Genomic DNA, 20,655 nt, shown 5'->3' with positions numbered 1-20,655 from the left:
AAAATATAATATTTTATGTACGACCGTATACAATAAAGTGAGACTATTGGCTGGCTGATGTTCAGCTAAATCAAGTAGATGATGCAATTAAAAAAAAAAAAGCTGACACTATAAGTATGTAAAACAGATCAATCTACACATATTGTGTTGAATATATGCTGCTATAACAAATTCACAGGTTGTGTTCCTTTTAAAACTACACATGATTATGTGTAAAACTCTTGCATTCTTCCAACAGTTTTATTTGACATCGACACAAAATGTGTAAACCGAAGCACTACACGTACATAATTTGTGTAATTTTACTGCACATTCTTTCTAAAAGTCCAGGGATCCAACATTCACATTCACCTTCAAAAGCGATACGTGCGGCAATCGAATGTTCTACAAATGTATTTATTTATGTGCATTTGTGCTGAACGAGAAATGATCGGGCATTTTAACCTTTATAATATGCTTCATTTGCGGTATAAAGGTTAAAATGTACTGTGACGTACTTATATTTGCGCTGTCGCGACAATCGATTGCTGCACGTATATTAATTGCTTTTAAAGGTGATTTAGTACATATTTTTTTAAACTTCACCAGTCGTATTAAAGTGCATTGCAGGGCCGGTGTTCCGGGCAATTCGGTTTCCCTATGTTTCCCCTGTCGCGCGCTGATTTGTACACGGTTTCGCTGTTGTTTTCATGTCTTTTTACGAAGCTCTTGAGGTAAACAAGTCATATATTTTAAAACATCACATGCCTTTTCGATGTTTTTTGTTTTTACAGATAATACATGAAAGTATTTAATTTGCTGGATAGAGATATTTCTTGATGAAAACGGTATAGTATTGCTTATAAGACTATATTATGTGTGACGATCTACTGTATTCACATGTAATAATATACCTGAGTGATTTTCAGACATCACAAACATATTTGCCTAAATATTAGGCGAAACTATTTCCTGACATCCAGGATATTTGGTTCCCTCCTGTTAAAACAGGTATACATCAACTCTGGGCCTCGGTACTAATAGCAATACAGTATTCACATGTAATAATGTACCTGAGTGATTTTCAGACATTTCACATACCTCTTTGCTTTAATATTAGGGGAAACATTATTTCCTGATAGACAGGGGAAACATAGGGAAACTGAATTGCCCGGAACACCGGTACTTTGAGAACAGCCGCAAGAAGATACATAACAAACATGGCAAACACAGAGATGTAAAGGACCCAGATCCTGTAGTGTGGTGGGAAAGCAACGCAGGATATATAGTGCCCAGGAGCTACAGATGTTCTCGGTCGAGCCCATCCTCGAACCCAGAACCAAGAGCTAGGAGCCTCGTTTATAAAGACTTTGTATGAACAAAATGGCTGGGAAAGTCATATACACATTAATTTGAATATTTTCAGACTCAAAAGGGCACAACATAAAGGCACCCGCTTGATCATCGCCTTCCATCCTGTACTAACCTCGGTTTTTGAACTTTGAAACTTTTACTTTCACACTGACTAATACTGGACAATAGTAAAATGCTTCTTCAGTTTTTGCAGTCTATGCCAGTCATTTTGAAAAGGACACAAACTTATAAAAAGACATACTTTATTTCTACAAAAACAATTTCATGAACAAATGAATATAAACATATTTACAGGTTAAGTTAAAAACATGGCATAGAGTGAAATTAATGTCCACCAGCGCCTTGGGTTCCTGCAGACACCCAATCCATGATGATGAAAGAGATACTCATCACCATGAGCAGGAACCCTAAGCCTGTAAAACAGGCAGCCTGACACGGAAAGGAGAGAGAGAAGAAAATGAGAAAAACATCTTAGTGTAATTGATTACACACTTGAAGCAAGGCCTACTCTTGGGGAAAAGGATGTACCTGAATCTTTGTTCTGGATTTCAAGGGTTCCAGATCCACCGGGACAATTCTAATATAGAATAATCCCGGTAATATAAAAATCAGGCTCGGCGCTGATGTGGCCCCTGGAAAGTAAGAGACATGGATTTGGTCAGGTGAGGAGGGTTGTCTGTCTGAATAAACATCCCTCAGTTCATGGGAAACTTCTAGACGTGTTTCAACTTGGTGTCTGGAAAGCTGATGAAGAGCCAAAACTGACCTATGACTCCAAAGATGTCCTTAATGTTGGGTACAAAGATGACCAGAGTGTTAACCAGGACTAGCAGGCCGAAGGCAACACTGCTGTGACGCACCCAGTTAAATGGTCTGTTAGGGACCAGGAGTTGGAGCAGGGCAGTCCGAATCTGCGGAGAGGTTCAGCGAGGAGAGTCAATACCGTGACCTTGTCCACACTTCTTATAGCATACACAATGCAGAGGAGGGAAGGGGCTTACCAGGAAGATGACCACGGGCACGGTGAGGATCACGTCCACCAGCAGAGCCAAACGCACGGCCAGTATCAGGTGGTCTGCACTGCTGACTTTCTGGTAGGAGTGGAGCAGCTCCGACTCCACCTCATCTGTGCACAAAACCAACCAAGCCGGGATATTAAAGAGTCCAAAACCAGAGCATCTCTGTCATCTTACATGTTCTCTAATGCACTTACTGTATTATCATTTGTGCAAGGCTACATAATGCGTACATAATGCCCTTCCCTTCCCCTTACCATAGAAAGTCAGGCAGCCAAAGACAGCCGCAAGAAGATACATGACAAGCATGGCAAACACAGATGTTAGCCACTGTCTGCATGCGCTTCTTTGTCGGCCTAGTGAAGAAAGGCAGAGATGGAGAGATGCAGAAATCGTTAATGACTAAAATTTGTCAATGAAGTATACTCCTACATACAAATCTAACAGCAGCTCAATGACATTCATGCAATATGATGTCATTATAGTATCTAAATGATATATTTCACAATTTTATAGGTTTTCATAGAAAACAAAGTGAAACTGTTCAATTAAGACTAATTAAAAAGCATTAATCTTAATATAGTGGGTTTTAGTTGATGGACTCATTTCCGCAGTTCTGTATAGATGGGCAGAACTACTGGCTGGCAGACAAAGGCAAACGCCAAAATTGGGACGGTATATGCTGTCTGTAACCCAAAGACACAGGGGTAAGGACATAGGTACAGTAGGTATTCCAGGCTCTGCATTCAACCTGAAAGCATGGCAACAGAATAAACTGCCTGACCCTTGTGTTCAGGGTGACCAATTTGGCCCCGCACACGTCATCTTCCGTGGTGCTGTTGCTCATATTTCCTGAGGCTTGACTCGGGTCATGGTTTTTCAGAGGACACCCAATGGTGAACTTCTTCTAGATTACCTACAAAACAAGACAGAACTGTGTCCCATGCTTGCTCAGGCCTTCTTTGGCTTCTGGTGTCCATAAAGGAAATCTTAAATTACCCCTAATACCCCCCTCCCCTACTTACAGAGATAAGGAAGAACACCATGCAGGTCAAAGAAAAGCCACTGGTGTAGCCAAGGTAGCCTGTAGTTCCGTTAGGATAAAACAAAAGTAAAATAAAGATGAATTAATCGAGTTCAGGAAATGTTTTAATACCAGCTTGTCTGCAGTACCCTTCAATACTGACACAGAAGACTGGTAGTTTCATATCAATGTGGGGAGGAACCAGTGTAGGGGGAGTAGACTCACCAAGCTGCCGCATGAGGGCAAGAGGGGATGATTATTGTCAGGCTGACAATAATCACCAGGTATTCCCCTTTCAGATACCACTCTCTGTGAACAAGACAGATAGTGCATCAGGCAAGAAGCCTCAGAATCCTAAACCAGGCTGAACCACCCTCATTGGCTCTTACTGAAATGCCATAGCAGCAGTTGAATAGGGTTCAGCTTGTAAGCAAGGCTGTTCAATGGTGCTATATACACTCACCTAAAGGATTATTAGGAACACCTGTTCAATTTCTCATTAATGCAATTATCTAATCAACCAATCACATGGCATTTGCTTCAATGCATTTAGGAAAGCTGATGTCCTGGTCAAGACAATCTCCTGAACTCCAAACTGAATGTCAGAATGGGAAAGAAAGGTGATTTAAGCAATTTTAAGCGTGGCATGGTTGTTGGTGCCAGACGGGCCGGTCTGAGTATTTCACAATCTGCTCAGTTACTGGGATTTTCACGCACAACCATTTCTAGGGTTTACAAAGAATGGTGTGCAAAGGGAAAAACATTCAGTATGCGGCAGTCCTGTGGGCGAAAATGCCTTGTTGATGCTAGAGGTCAGAGGAGAATGGGCCGACTGATTCAAGCTGATAGAAGAGCAACTTTGACTGAAATAACCACTCGTTACAACCAAGGTATGCAGCAAAGCATTTGTGAAGCCACAACACACACAACCTTGAGGCGGATGGGCTACAACAGCAGAAGACCCCACCGGGTACCACTCATCTCCACTACAAATAGGAAAAAGAGGCTACAATTTGCACAAGCTCACCAAAATTGGACAGTTGAAGACTGGAAAAATGTTGCCTGGTCTGATGAGTCTCGATTTCTGTTGAGACATTCAAATGGTAGAGTCAGAATTTGGCGTAAACAGAATGAGAACATGGATCCATCATGCCTTGTTACCACTGTGCAGGCTGGTGGTGGTGGTGTAATGGTGTGGGGAATGTTTTCTTGGCACACTTTAGGCCCCTTAGTGCCAATTGGGCATCGTTTAAATGCCACGGCCTACCTGAGCATTGTTTCTGACCATGTCCATCCCTTTATGACCACCATGTACCCATCCTCTGATGGCTACTTCCAGCAGGATAATGCACCATGTCACAAAGCTCGAATCATTTCAAATTGGTTTCTTGAACATGACAATGAGTTCACTGTACTAAAATGGCCCCCACAGTCACCAGATCTCAACCCAATAGAGCATCTTTGGGATGTGGTGGAACGGGAGCTTCGTGCCCTGGATGTGCATCCCACAAATCTCCATCAACTGCAAGATGCTATCCTATCAATATGGGCCAACATTTCTAAAGAATGCTTTCAACCTTGTTGAATCAATGCCACGTAGAATTAAGGCAGTTCTGAAGGCGAAAGGGGGTCAAACACCGTATTAGTATGGTGTTCCTAATAATCCTTTAGGTGAGTGTAATTGCATGAGATTAAAGTTAGTTATATTAGGTTAGTTGGCTGGAAGTAAATTGAACCAAGTGAATATGAAAGAAAAAATTATTCTGTAAATCAGAGGATTTCCGTATTTTGGGATTATTAAAGGATCCTTATTGCTTAACCACTACTGAACACCCACTGGGCCAGTGTGTTCCAGCACTCACCGGGAGTCAGATGTGGTTCCCAGGAAGGCTTCAAATATCAACGGCAGCTCTGACTTCACAATGAATAGGTAGCTGGCCATGGCTGGAGACAAAAAGGGCAACAGCTCTGAAAATCATAACAGAAACTGACTCTCTTTTCAGTGTATATACTCCAGGCTATGCCTGATTTACAAATATCGTCTACAGCGGTCTCCAGACGCTCCTCCCACTTCTGCCGACTCACCTCCGATATTGTTCAATGTAATCATGGAAGCTGTCAGCACTTTTCCTGTAGTGCCGAAGGCCCGATTGCCCAGCCCTTCATAGGCACGGATCCCTGTGAGTCGGAGAAACCACAGGACACAGGTTACTAACAAGTAATTGAAAATGAATTGTAGATAAACAATCTGTGCATGAGGACCATGTATACCATGTATGTCAGCCACATGTTTCCAAATACAGCAGTACATTATCCTTGAGGCACAGAGCAGAGAGATTAACTGGTCATCTATGCTACTCTTATTAAATGAAGCCTGGTTAAAAAGTGTATGCATTTTAGCCAGCCAGGCAGGGTTTGTGATATAATGCATGAGATGAGCAGCTTACCTACAATATCGGCGCTTCTCAGGAGAAGGTGGATGGAGTAAGCTGACAGGATGGCCATGAAAGTCAGCAGGATCCTGTAGAGCATAGACAGGCATGGATAGACTGCACACACCATGTAGTGCTAATTCCACAGCCCTCTGCCTTTCCTTTGGATACTCTATTATGTCCGTCTAATAAGTATGGGTTGTTATATAACGGAAACAGGACAACCAACGTTACGTTTTAGAGCCATTTAATCAACACTTGCTAGCGCCTACATCCGCATCATGTCACTAATCCAGGAACACAATCCATGGTACCTCCATGGCTCAAACTCCTATTACATTACAATGGGGGAAATCAATCTTCAAAACCCAGAGTGAGTGGGACAGATGTGTACTCTTAATGGCATCTTGTTTTGCCTCCTTGCCTTTGATGTTTGATCACTTCTATTTGGGCTAATCCAGGATTTAAAAGTTTATTACATTAATGTAGGCAAAAACACTCCATACCTTTATAAGTGAACTACGAACAGTAAATGGAAGTCAGAGATATGTGCTACTACACAAATCTTCCCTTGACTACTGATAGCAGTAGACCTGCTCCTTTCCAATGTGCCTGTGTTTGTGTGTGAGTGAAAAACTTTTAAGCTGGTTTACTCAACACAAAGAGGATGATGCCAGTGTTGGCCATGGCGTATGCCAGGCCCAGGATGCCACTTCCCATGATGGCATTGCTGACATTAAATATGGACATTCCCATGGAGGACTTTCCAGCAAACTGCATTGGGACAAAGAAACCAAATTTACATCTGGAGAATTCTAAAATGCTTATTTCTTTTGCTTTATTTTGTATGACTGTCAAACAGGGGTAGAATTATTTTGTTCGGGGGGCACAGCAATGTTTGCCTTTTATCCCCTCAAATATAGGAGGGCACTAAGGCATTTTCCCGTAGGTTCGGAGGGCACCAAGGCAATCAAGAATTACTGGCCAGGGCACTGAGGCAAAAAGGTATATAGCCGGATGCATGAAATATTTAACATTCTGACATTTTCAAGGGCAATAAATGCATTAGCACCCTGTGAAATAGTGTTAGACTAGCTATTGAAAAAAAGATGCTGTTGCCTTCATTCACCTACTCAGTAATGACAAAATGTTTTATGAAAAAAAACAGAACCAGCTATTGTCAGTGATAAAAACTTTAATTTAATGAACATTTTTTTACTGAGACATTGAACACAAACATGACTAACAGAACTTCAAAATAATGCATGAGTGACCATATTCAAGCCAACTAACTAACACTCGCCAACTGTCCACAGTCACTCAAACGCTGTCCCGAGACACTCAAACACTGTCGCGAGCCACTCGCTAACTGTCCCGCCCAGTGCCGCGAGCCACTACGAACTGTCCCGTGACAGCAGCTGCAGGACAGTACAGTTTATGCTCTAACTCCTTCTCCGTTTTCACTTCAATTCAATGCACATCTGGTATCAATTATTTCAATCTTCTATGAATTATTACAGTCTATTATAAATTATTACAACGTCAAGTAATAACAGATAATTTCCATAACAATAGATGCGGTTTTTCACCCGATCTTTCGTAGGCATTTTAATTGGAACTTTGTGGCCTTATAACAGGTCCTTAACATGTATTTGTCGATGTAAATCGATGATTGTTCACGTGCCAAAAATACCCCCAATACAGCCTCACTTTCAAAAGAACTTCTAAGCCTTCTCACCCTCCCTATTCTATGAACATGTTGCTATTAGTTTCGGAGGGAGGTAAGCATCGGCTAGAATAGCCGCTCTGAATAATTTAACCATGGAGGCGTGGCTAACGTAAAATTATGGGATGCGCTTATCAACCCAGATATCATGGACATGGCGAACTTGTTCTTGATTTCATAAGTTTATTGACTTTATTATGATCTAAACATACACAATAGGGCACAAAGGCAACTGAGGAAGAGGGCACTGCAAGTATCTGCCGGTGTTCTGTCGAGTTGAGCTACTTTGTCGAGTTAGGCTACCGTAGTGCTAATCGATAACCCTAACCCTAACTCTTACCCTAACCCTAACCCTAACCACCCAAAAACCCCTAAAACCCTTACCTTAACCCTAACCCTAACCCCTAAAACCTAACCCTAAGTCCAAGACGGTGGAACTGCACATGCGCCGAAAGGCTCGATAGCACGTTTCAATAGGTAGCTCAACTCGTCAGAACACCGGCAAGAACTTGTAAATATTCAGGGCAGCACGGCAAATTGCTAAGGCACGGCGGCTTTTGATTCGATCTCTGGTCAAAACTATGATCTCTTTTTTAACAGTAATATCCAAATAATCTGATCATTCCCGATAGATTGTTCTGTAAGGAGATACAACTCTTTCCTCTTTTTCTTCTGGACACCTATACTCACGTCAGCAAACTTGCTCTGGGATTGCTCTTCTGACTTATTAGGTGGGCTCTCCTCACCACTTTCTGGCATAGCTTCAGCATCATCAGGCCTTGGTGAAAAAAAATCACATCAAATTCACCTGTTCTGCTGTAGTTTTCAAAGACATTTATTTATTTAACTCATGTCAATAATATTATTATAATGTTTTCAAACTTCCGATACAACCCTGTAGATTATTATTGACACCCCCCCCCCCCCCACCACACACATATATACACACACACACACCAGTATCATCATTTTATCACTAGGCTAAACTCACCCATCGTCCAAGTCAATTGTTACAAATTCAGGGCCATAGATGTCAATGGAAGTTTCCATTTCCATTTCGGTGGTGATAGGGCAAGGGATGTCGACCAAAGTGCTTTCCAGTTCCATTTTACTGTTGGAAATATTTCACAATTTTACTGTTGGAAAACATGCCTTCTTTATCTCTCTCACACACAAAAAAACACTGCAAAAAACCCAAGACAGGCAGGTTTTCTCAGCCAGTTCTTGGTCATTATAGTTCCAACATTTCATTACTAGTTCAAAAACATAGAATTTACATGTGCGGATAGAAGAAACAGTTTTGTCTGAAGGATTTACAAAATTGATTATCATTACACGTAACAAAACAGGTCACTTGAATGGCGAGGAGTGACAGCATTCACAAATATTTCCATTCATTTATCCATATATACAGATGGCATCATTTGAACCATACTTCACAATCTAACAGTACATCAAACTTGTATTCCTCAGATGCATGTTGTGGTTGATATTTTTTTTATCTCTCTCTCACACTCACAAAAACGCACATTTTCCTGAGTTCAATAAAGATGCAGCTGAGCCAAGTACCTGATGTAACACTTAGATGCTATTTTCTGGGCATTCAGTCAGTTGCAGTCACACAGTTACACAGGATGTTTCAACATTTCTTCAAACATCTGGTCTACAATTTTGATGGTCATGCAATTTTTGAATAGTCTCCTTTTAAAAATGACCCACCTGGCAAATGTAGTAAAGGTTTCCTGAAGATAAGTATGCTTTTTTAAATGATCTTAATCACAGAAGTTTATACTCAGTGGTCAAGAGGCTCCAAAAAGCAAACTGCAAATGAACGATTAATTGATCACGGCAAATTGCGAATAATCAAAACGGCGGATGTCAAATGCGCGAATGCGAAGGGATTACTGTATACATGTATTAAAGCATAAATTGTTTATAGGTTTCACTTGTGTAATAAATTATGGCAACACATACTATTTATCGATCTTTTAATTGCTTGAGTGAAACTTGTACATTTGTTTGTTTCTCTTTTTTTTGGTTCATGGGTTTTTCAGATACTTTTGTGACGGGTCTTTTGTGACGGGTCTTCTCCATACATGTAAATGACAACCCAGATAGCAAAATTATGCTGGCTCTGAGGTGGGCCACATACTGTAGTTTCTTCTGGCCCACTACCCGCCTGGGTCCTCGGCCCAGAATTGGCGTTTGTACAGCATCCCGACTTATTTTCAAAAGCTGGCCCAAATCTGGCCCACATACTGCACAACAATCAGAATGAGAGTCTGGCCCAAGTGTGGCACAGGCACTACAAAATGACTTATTCTTTAAGGTACGGCCCAGGTCTGGCCCACATACTGCACGCCAGTTAGAATGGGGGTGTGGCCCAGACACTACAAAATGACTTTTTCTTAAAGGTACAGTACAGATCTGGGCTTTGTGTAAGATATCATATTGTAAAGTAGCTTGGCCCAGGTCTGACCCACATATTATGTAAAGGTACAGCTATTTAATTGCCAGAACTCAGAGCTGACTGAATTAATGATCAAACTACAAATTGCAGTACTTCAAATTACATAGAAATACACTTAGCATTACAGTGAAGAAAAAACAAAACAATACGTTTCCAAATGGTTTTATTTTTGAAACATCAGGCAAATTCAGAAAACAATTCAGAACAGCAAAGCACATGGTATGAAAAATGTTTCACAAAATTGAAAAATTTGCATTTGTTTATCCTAAATTTTAATGAATATTAGAGAAAAAATTAAGGACTAGTGTGTAAATATTTGTATAGGCACAGTATACTGACACACATCTGACATATACTGGTGAGCGAAAGAGGGTGGGTGGTTGAGTGAACAAGAGAGAAATCTTATGAGTCTGTTTTTTGCCGCCGTTTTCTGCCTCCCTCTCGATCTAAAGCAAGCTGGAGCCATCTTTTCATGACAGATTCCACATCATGATCTGTCGCTTTGGACATCAGTGGATTTTTTCGAACTGCAGCTAAAATGGCAGACAGTAACAGATATGTCTCAAAATACATACAATATTGAGATTTTAAAACAAATTCATGCCAGTTTAAAAATAATCCATAAATAGACATAGGTTTTAAGATGTATCTTTTCTATGCAGCAACACCAGTCACGAAAATATGTAAATTTAGTTTTTCAACATATCCAAAAATTCACCTAGTATTAAGCTCTTATTTATTTAATGATTTTTATACTTGGTGACAAAACAGTTAAGCACCCAGTTGAAGTGGTGGAAATAAATCTGCACATGGTGAAAGGTCATGTGACTGTATTGCAATGATTATATCATACATTCAAATCAAGCCATTACTTCTGGGTGCTTAACTTTTTTTTGTCACTGAGTGAATTATAGATGTTAAGTTATTAGCGACGTTAAGTCATGTTTTATGGAACACCATAATACTCAAAATGAAATAAATAAATTTATATGTGTATATAAATACATACATAAATATCTCAATAAATAAAATAATTACATCGTCCAAAGCTTTTCAAAGTATTTTCTATATCTGCTAGGCTGAATAATGGATCACAAAGGATTAGCAAATCACAAGCTCAGTCCCATCCCCCTCAAAGTGATTGACAGAGTGCACCATTATTCTGAAAAGAAGCACTATGAAATAAAAAGCTGGTTTGGAAAAACGTCATTCAGAAATACATCATTGTGAAAAGTCTAACTTTATTGTGAAATATAATTTTAATTATGTAAGTAATCACTTTTGCATTATATTATGAAATGTAATTCCATTTATTGAATTATTGTTAAATAAAATGACACATTTAATTATTGAAATATTTCTTTGCATATTTATTTGTTTATTTGAGTATTCTGGTGTTCCATACATTTTATCCTTCTCAACGACCACCTTGTCCAGCTAATGACCCATATGATATATTTGCATAAATATTTACCAATCATCACATCCTTCAATCGCAGTGTTGCAAATGATGTCTTCCCGTTCAGCCCCTTCCAATTCATGTTTCTAGCAAGGCTATTGGAAATTGTTCTCCCCATTAGCCGCCAGACTGCATCCTTTATGTCACACCCTCCAATAAGACTTAAGTGATTCATCTACGAGAAACACAAAAAAATTTAGTCACAAATTACCAAACTTTACGGCTGATGGAACAGGACACGTTCACTTTGCATATTTTAAAAAAAGTTATTCATAAAGTCCAAAAGTGGCTGTTAAACTTTAAAATAGTGACCACAGAAAGTGGTATTCCCCGCTTAAGATATATAAAAACTTACCAATTTCTCTTTGAATTCTCCATTATCAAGTTGTATTTCTACATTTTGTAGTGCTTGTTTATCACGCACCGGCAGAAGCCCTTCTTCAATTTGACAATCCTGGGTGTTTTGCTGTGCTTGAAGAAGATGCAAAATAAATGTCTGTTGCTCAAGAATCATTTCTTGCTTTGTTAGGACTTCCCGAATTAGTGCTGAAACACATAGAGAGACATTTGCAATGTTATAGTAAGTTTGATCGATAGCAAGATTTTATCAGATGTTGACAATGACAATTATTTTTCCAGTAGTCAGTAGCCATACCAGGTGATATTTGCCAGTGTCAGCTGGCAGCTAATGTACACCCTGTGATGTGATATTTAGTCAATCATAAACCCTACTCTTCACTTTATAAAGAAAGTAACATTAAATGTCCTGACCAAGTTTTGAAGGTATTCTCATGTATCTGAATTCTTTGCAAAGATACAGACAGCAACCGGTAAGAGAGTCAACAGGGTGCTAACAAATGAAATATTTACCGACACATGAAATCCACATTGGAAACACAAGAAATGAATGAACAATCAGTATGTATACTGTGCATGTATAAATGGGGTTGTGCAAAGGAAAGTAGTATTTGAGTAATTGACTATTTAGCTAGTTGTGTGTATGCATGTTGAAAATAACATGCACGCACACACACACGCACACACACACACGTAGGGTAAACATATCCTTATGGGGACCGCTAATTCATTCCAATGGGAAAAATGCTAATGCTAACTATGACAACCTTAACCCCTACCCTGCCCTAACCATAACCATAAGTAACAAAACAAAATACAAGAGTTTTTGCATTTTTAGTTTTTTCATAGAAGTCACCGATTTTTATAAAATAGAGTTTTCCCTTATGGGGACCAGGAAACCGGTCCCCATAAGGGAAAAAAAATGGATATTTATCACGTTATGGGGACATTGTGTCCCCATAAGGATAGGTAAACCCGCTCACACACACACACACACACAGAATAAATTCACCCGGAGGTGTGAAAACTATTTCCATTGAACAAAATTTATAAATAAATTATTAAATTACACATTTATGGAACTTGCCTTCAGATGAAGTTTGATTGCTCCGAACTCTAGGTGGCTGTTGTAAAAATTGTTGCTGGGTAAATGAATTAGCACTACCTTGAGGAAATTGGGGTACTAGAGGGAAGAGGAAAAAAGACCAGAAGACATTTTTAACGTAATTTATTTTTGATTCATCTGCATCAGTGAACTACATCCAAGGTCAACTGCATTGCTAATGTTTAATTATTAGAAAGCTGCTACATTCAATTATTGTAGAAGACCGATTGATTAGCTTGTATAACAATGCTTGCAATCCAATCAATGTACCTCAACCTCAGAAACCCAATATACAATTTGCCATCAATGACAACCATGATGTAAATGTTACTAAAACATAATTATTTCAGGTACCACAGCAACTCTCAAACACGTTTACCACATCCACAACACAAATTTTGTGATTTCTATACTTTCAGAATTAAATCCAGCACTTAGAAAAGTGTGTACTGCAAAGAATACCCACTAGTGTTATATTTATACTTAGAACAAGGTTCAGGAATGAGTACCAAAGCAGTGTAGAAATGGCAACCAATGTAGAAATACTAATATATTTTTGCTGACAATGCCCACCCTTAAAAAACTTTCATTTCTAATAGGAAATTGCTCACGTGTTACTTGCCTTCAGCAGGAGTCCTTTGCAGCTGTGATGGTGTCCAAGGTTTTGCATGGTCTTGGTGAAACTGACTGACTAAAGGCAAAAACAATGGCCCTGTTACACAGTGTTAGTGATGACAAATGAAAAGATAACATCACAGCACAATAAATGCTCTTTCTAATGTAACACTGGCTAATTATGCTATTCTATACATCAAATTTTAGTTTGCAGATAACACATCCTTTTGAGAAGTAACACTCATGAATATATGAATATTACCTTCAGATGGTATCCAGGACTTCTGAACTTTTGAAGGCTCTGGATGAGGTGGTGGTGGGGAAAACAAGTCTGCACGGTCTTAAGAAAAACAAAGCACAAGGGGGAATGACAATTCCATAACTTAAGTGACATAATGAACTGGTGGAAATTCTTCAATGTATACTTCTGGATAATCAAAAAAATCTGCTTAAGAAAATAAACAGAAAAGCAGGGGGAAATGCATCTACATATGGGAAGTGCCGAGCCATACAGGGTCTTGTACTGGTCACTAAACTCCTGTTACTGACTTTTGTTTAGGTCATGCTCTCCACGTAGGGCATCTATAGGTTGCCACATCGTTTCCAGAGGGAGGGGTGGATTCTTCAGCCAGGGAAAAGTACTGCGACTTCCAGTATTAGCATTTTGCAAGGGTGTTAAAATTTTAACTTGGCTGATTGGTGGGGCCTCCGGTAAACATCTGTCACTCTGCTGCAGTCCTGCTTCTTCTTCACTCTCACTTGAAGCACCATTAGCGGCATCTATAAGTCTGCTACTTGGCCTTAAGAAAAAAAAAACATTTTGATCAACATTATAAAACATTTGAAATAAACCATTTTTTCTTGAAGCAATTAAAAAATTAAGAAACATAAATACTGAAAGCCGTATACATACATTTTTCGCCTTTTCTTTTTCCCAGGCTCTTCAGCTTCTGACTGGAGGTCTGAACGCTGTTCAGCTTCCCGTAATTTTCGTCTCCCTTCCTCATAACTCTCTGTTATAAACATCACTCTGACTTCCCACTGTATCCAGCTGTGGTCTGGAGTCACCTGATGCTTAATTGCTGAATCCAACTGCTTTCCTTTATAGGGGGGCCAGTGGCAGACACCATCTCTCACCCACACACCAGGGACCAATTCTACCTCATTTGTCTCCTTAAACTCCACGATTTTGAACATAGCTGTTGATAATAAACAAAATATACTCAGTGACAAAAAAAGTTAAGCACCCAGACGGAGTGGTGGAAATGAATCTGGACGTGGTGAAAGGTCATTTGACTGTGTTGCAATGATTATAATATCAGATCACACAGACATCAGAACACTGCTGGTCCTATGGCTGGTCTGCACGTGTACCAAATTACATCCAAATCCATTACCTCTGGGTACTTAACTTTTTTTTTCCACTGAGTGCACAATAAATAAAACACAAAAGCTTCCCTTGTAGCCTAACAGCAAATATCAATGCACTACAAATCTTAACAAACCAGCATAAACTCTACATAATTTGGAGTGTCTTCAAACTACAAACCCCAAATTTTAGTTTGTCATTAACTACACACATTCATATGGAAGTCTTGTAGTTGGAACCTTAGTTGTTGCCAGAATTCCACCTGCTCAAATGCAGGAGGGGCACTGCAACAAATTTGCCTTTGTATGGCAATCTGACATATTTATCTACATTAAGTTCAGCTGTTTTGAGAGTCAATGATAGATTGTCTACCACATAGATCCCAAGTTCACACGAATTTATAGGATACTCATAAAATGATTTCTTCTCCTGATATTCCTTAAAGACAACATAAACTTTGCCTTGTGACTGCAAAATGTTCACAACCAACGCAATGCAATTATCAATCTTAACAAAGTTATCTCCGTGTTTAGACACATTTAATGTTGTATTATCTAGGACAATTTCTTTAAACTGACGAACTTGGTGAAACTGAAAAGAAGACGGAATAGGGCCATCTTTGTGTTCTTTTTTCAACATCTGTTTTCCATGTGCTAATTCATCATCTGTTGGGCAATTGTTTATTTCTGAAATTCTGCGTATGACCTGTGACAATGGATGATGTGGGGTTCTAATCATTTTCTTAATCTGCCCTAAGTAGTTCTCGTAAGGAAATCCTGAAATTAAATCCAGATTTCCATGCAATTTCACATCTTCACTTAGATGAGTCAGGCCATGAACATTATAAACTACATGTTCAGGACCATACAACTGACTGAAGTGCTCCACGAACGACACCAGGAGATGGTGGGCAAAATCATTCAGAGCCTGACATAACACTGGACTTGAAAGTATAAAAATGGCAACTGATAACAACATAAAATTTTTGTACACTGGCAAGGAGAGCACATCAGAAAGAACCACAGGACCAGTATACAACAAGAATTGTCTTAATTCTGTTGCCTTCCATCTTAGCCTCTCTGACAATCTCCTAGGTTTCCGAGCAAAGTCTACAGGAATGTAATCTTTCATACTAATGAGTGAATTTGAGATTAGTTCGCTCCGATGAGAAGTAACTCGACAACAGAGAGGTCCTACAGTCAGCCACAAATCTAACAATTTTCGCATTACCCCAAGGCAGACCAAGTGCATATAATCGTGTGGAAAACATGACACCATTCCAATAGATACCTCCTTTAAAGGTGAGCTTTGGACATGGTGACCCTCATCAGACAAGCTGATAAACGAGGAATCAGTTCTACGTGGACTATTTACCTCAGGAAATGTCATTCTGTGCTTTACATAAACACCTTCTTGGATGCATTTGTCACAACCAGAGTAACCAGTATGAGACTTAATTCCTTTGATATATGCCCTAGCTGGAGCATCACATACAACAGATGAGACAGTTAGAAATAAATGTTTTCCACTGATCAGGAACCCCTTGCTTAGCTCCTGAAGTTCATGAACAAGGTCACTCAAATAGTCACATAGGGAATTTGGTTTTGAAGTTCCGCAGAAAAGCGCAATGACAACTGGTTTCTTCATGCAACCCCGAAGCATCCCTAGGATTGGCCAGAACTGAACACAAGAACTTTTAAAGAGTGGCAAACCATCAAAATTGAGCTGTAATGAAAAAACATGTCTCTCAGTAACTTTCGACCACATCCTCTCCATTGTTTTGCCAAAGCTATTTAAAATGCCAAAATAATAGTAATGACCGCCAGCCACATTCTGCACACTATACAAGGTTTTTGTTTTGAGTAGGGTCCTGGCATCCTTGGGTAGATATGGGTGGTGTATTCTGAGAATTCCCAGAAGGGCAGACAAAGCAACTAAAGATACACCAAACCGGACAGCCCAGTCACTCAGTGCGCCCACCAATGACAAACTGTCCATATCACCACCTGCATAATCATCCTCACATTCCCCTGAGGTCTCCCCCTCACTCTCTGATTGACTGGGATAGAAAGGATAGGCTTGATCTACACTGGTATCACCAATTGTATGATAATCTTCCATCACAGTCTCAGTGCCCTCTGTATCCTCACTCACAAGCGATGCCAAAAACATGTTCACTTTTTTCACAGCTTTTTTCCTAACCTTACGTCTATCCATATTTAAAGTACCTTATATGTTGTGTGGGTTACTTCTGTGAAAAAAAAGAAAAAGAAAAATGAGGGGAAATAAAACACATTTGCCTTTAGATGTTTTTATATTATATTTACCTGATTGGATTCATATACAAAAATATGTGGATCGCTTATCTCTATACAAATTAATCCAATCAATCCTGTACACTACTACCATAATGCATTCGTGGACAGTTTTGTGTCCAGGGAGTCAGGGTGTGGCTGTTTATGTGATCCTGCTATGCCATACTAAGAAGTGCTATAAATTCCATGTTTGCAAAAACCATTCTACCTCCCCACTGACAACTGCAACTACAGGTATCCCCCGTTTAACGTCAGCATTACGCTCTCTGTAAAACAGGACGTTAGACGATTTGGACCTAGATCGAATATTAGCATAATCATTTAGAAAATACAGTAATGTATGCATAAGCAATTCACATAAAAATCCGTAACAATTAATAAGTAAAATGTGGTTAACTACAGTTCATTACAGTATTATAACATTATACGTCAGGCAGTGCTGTAGAGTGCAGTGTCTGCATTGGCTACCTACTGCCTGCCCGCGCGTTTTTAAAAAACAGCGGCCGCTACATTTGACATTAAAACGCAGATATAATTTTTTATTGTAATTTTAGGCCACGGTTGTTAACGCGAATAGACGATAAGTGGGGGGGGTACCTGTTCTAAGAGCTACACTTCAGCCTTAATAATTTTTATTGCATATATTAATCTTAATCCACATATCCCAAAATAACGGTATTGGTGGCGAAAAGTTACCACAACAGAAACAATACCCTAATGTTTATTTGCAGCTTTTCTAACGTTTCTCGGCCGGTAGAATACTTTTATCTCGACAACAGGGTTCCCAAACTAGTCCTTATAATATTACATATTACGTTTCTCATACTATTACGGTGACAAATCCGTGATACATCGAAAACTGATGTTTGGATATACGGTTATCATATCGTGATTTTTTTCATACTGTTGGAGCTGTAAATATATACAGAGTGGCGCTTCAGCAATGTATTAGCCCAGATAAATCACAGTTAGTTGTAATGGCATGGGACATGCATTTTTCCCCACATTTTTTTGTACTCGCCGGTCGTTGTAATTATATTCGCCTCAGGTACGTGGGCCACAGCAATTATTAAAGTTATATCGTATGATAAATTCATATTAACATTTTGAAATAAAATACTTACCGCTCCCGTCATGCGACTACTACAAAATGAGCGCAAACCCATTGTTTCATGACGTCTTGGCGGACTTTACAGCCAATCAGGACACTGGAAAATTCAGCTTATGACCAAAGTCCCTGCTCCATTTGATTCAAGGGTAAGCGCACCGGGAAAACGGCGCTAAAACAGCAAACCGGCAACAGATATATTTAAATCTATATATAATTTTAAAATGTTTCTGCCCATTTATTGTTTACCTTTTATTAGTACTTTGCCCCAGTGTTTTTACATTGCAGTTTGAATATATATTTAAATATATGAATATTTAGTTTATATGTTCCTCAAAGAAAAGAAAATGAAGCATAGGCTATATGAAGACAATTTGACAATGTGTAAAATGTGGAGAAAATAGTTATTGTAATATTTTTACAGCGCTAAACAGTACAATTAAATTAGAGAAAACCGTCCACCTGTGAGTCAAGAACTGTCATTCTTTTTCCCCCGTGTAAAAAATATTCAGGGGAGTTAGGCCAAGAAAAAAATCGCAATGGTATTAACGGGAAGCACAAAGGCGCTGGATTTAAAAGAACCTATAAAGAATGGGAAGTCTGATACATATTTCACCTAGGCAGATGCCGAGGCATGTATAAAACTTACTGTCAACCGTTCAAAAAAGAGCAAATGTAGCAAAACTAGATTCGTTGAGCGCCTAAAACCGACAACAGAAGCAGGCAGAGAACGGCGCTCAGCCGACGCCGGCCCACATGAACAGAGTCGTGGGTCAGCCAGAATCGGCTGCCGGGCTCGGCACTGTCCCGGCATCATATCATACTGCCATGAAATAAAAAAGGATCGGCGGAACTGTGCTCAGCCACTGCTGGACCACATGAACAAAGCCGTGTGTGAGCCAGAATCGGCTGCCGGGCTCGGCACTGTGTCTCTACCGTCATCTCCTACCGCATCGACAGTAAGCCGACAGTGCCGACACTCAGCCAGAATCGGCCCGACTATCCATGCTATCTGGGAAGATGAGTCACGGAGCCAGAGAGCACTCTAAACCTGGATGAGGTTCAAAAACACCATCCCTAAAATGTGCCATACCTGCTGTAACATATTTTATAAGCATGAACAAAATGGAGTCAGTCTTCAAACACTTTAATAAAAATCTTATGATTATGGAGATATTACTGTGATCATTATCATGATATTCATTTTGCCCATATCATCCACCCCCTATTGGCTATTCATAGTTTTGAATCACTTGACTAGGTCAGAGACCTGGGGGGTATTCCACGAAGCAGGATTAAGGGAAAGTCTGACTTATTTCGACAAGTCAGTCTTATTTAAGTGAGAGTTCCGTTCCATCAACGTCCATTCCCGCTAAGTTACCATGGTAATTTATACCTGCGAAAAAGCCTGCTCCGCACCAGACTAATCTCGTCTCGCTTAGTTAAGCGTTGTCTCGAAGAACGTCCGACGTGTGGGAACAGATTCCCAAAAGATCGTTCCCACGGACGGAATTCCGCGATCTTACTACTAATGTCATGTAATATGTTGAATTATGTGTCCTCATCTGACATATTTGACATTATCTGATTAACAAAATAATTAAATCTGTAAGGTGTACCAAAATGACATGATTTTGTTTGAGTTAGCGGGAGACTGAGTCTTGTTTAATCGTATATAAAAAAACTAACAGTGCTATGAGTAAAAACAAGACGAGAAAGCAGAGAATAAAAACCATCTTTTCGGAAGTAATCCTCTGCGTGATACTTCCATAATATGGAGAACAGAGTGTACTGTAGATTGCTACAATATCAATATAATAATTAAAGCCTATAAAATCACGTCTCAGCATTCCAATAAATTCCAAGATAAAAGCGTACACGTATTAAAGGTCAAACATGAAATCCAATGTCTGAAATTGGAAAAAAATCCATCCATCCATTGTCCAACCTGCTTATCCTACTGGGTCGTGGGGGGTCCAGAGCCTATCCCAGAAGCAATGGGCACGAGGCAGGGAACAACCCTGAATGGGGGGCCAGCCCATTGCAGGGCACACTCACACACCATTCACTCACACATGCACACCTAAGGGCAATTTAGCAACTCCAATTAGCCTCAGCATGTCTTTGGACTGAGTGGGGAAAACAGAGCACCCCGAGGAAACCCCACGACGACATTGGGAGAACATGCAAACTCCACACACATGTGACCCAAGCGGAGACTCAAACCCAGGTCCCAGAGGTGTGAGGCAACAGTGCTAACCACTGCACCACCAATCCATTGAAATATAAAAATATTTTGCTGTTCA

General features: G+C 39.7%; 1 long non-coding RNA gene and 1 pseudogene across 2 annotated transcripts; both read right to left on the bottom strand.

Moving 5' to 3' along the window:
* Positions 1 to 1,677: 1,677 nt before the first annotated feature.
* Positions 1,678 to 8,607, bottom strand: LOC111839487 (sodium-coupled neutral amino acid transporter 3-like; annotated as a pseudogene).
* Positions 8,608 to 10,167: 1,560 nt separating this feature from the next.
* Positions 10,168 to 18,522, bottom strand: LOC140593262 (uncharacterized). Of its 2 annotated transcripts, XR_011993516.1 has the most exons (9): positions 18,366 to 18,522; positions 14,471 to 17,177; positions 14,107 to 14,357; positions 13,820 to 13,897; positions 13,565 to 13,633; positions 12,925 to 13,020; positions 11,836 to 12,026; positions 11,496 to 11,655; positions 10,168 to 10,554 (listed from the first exon to the last, which is right to left on the bottom strand). It is a non-coding gene; the product is annotated as an uncharacterized lncRNA (long non-coding RNA). The 2 variants fall into 2 exon arrangements; XR_011993515.1 differs by having other exon boundaries at positions 14,471 to 18,522.
* Positions 18,523 to 20,655: the final 2,133 nt, after the last annotated feature.

Source organism: Paramormyrops kingsleyae, chromosome 10, assembly GCF_048594095.1.
Source record: "Paramormyrops kingsleyae isolate MSU_618 chromosome 10, PKINGS_0.4, whole genome shotgun sequence".
NCBI classification, from domain to species: Eukaryota; Metazoa; Chordata; class Actinopteri; order Osteoglossiformes; family Mormyridae; genus Paramormyrops; species Paramormyrops kingsleyae.
Note: the sequence above shows the minus strand (reverse complement) of the source record. Positions and strands in the feature narration are given on the sequence as shown.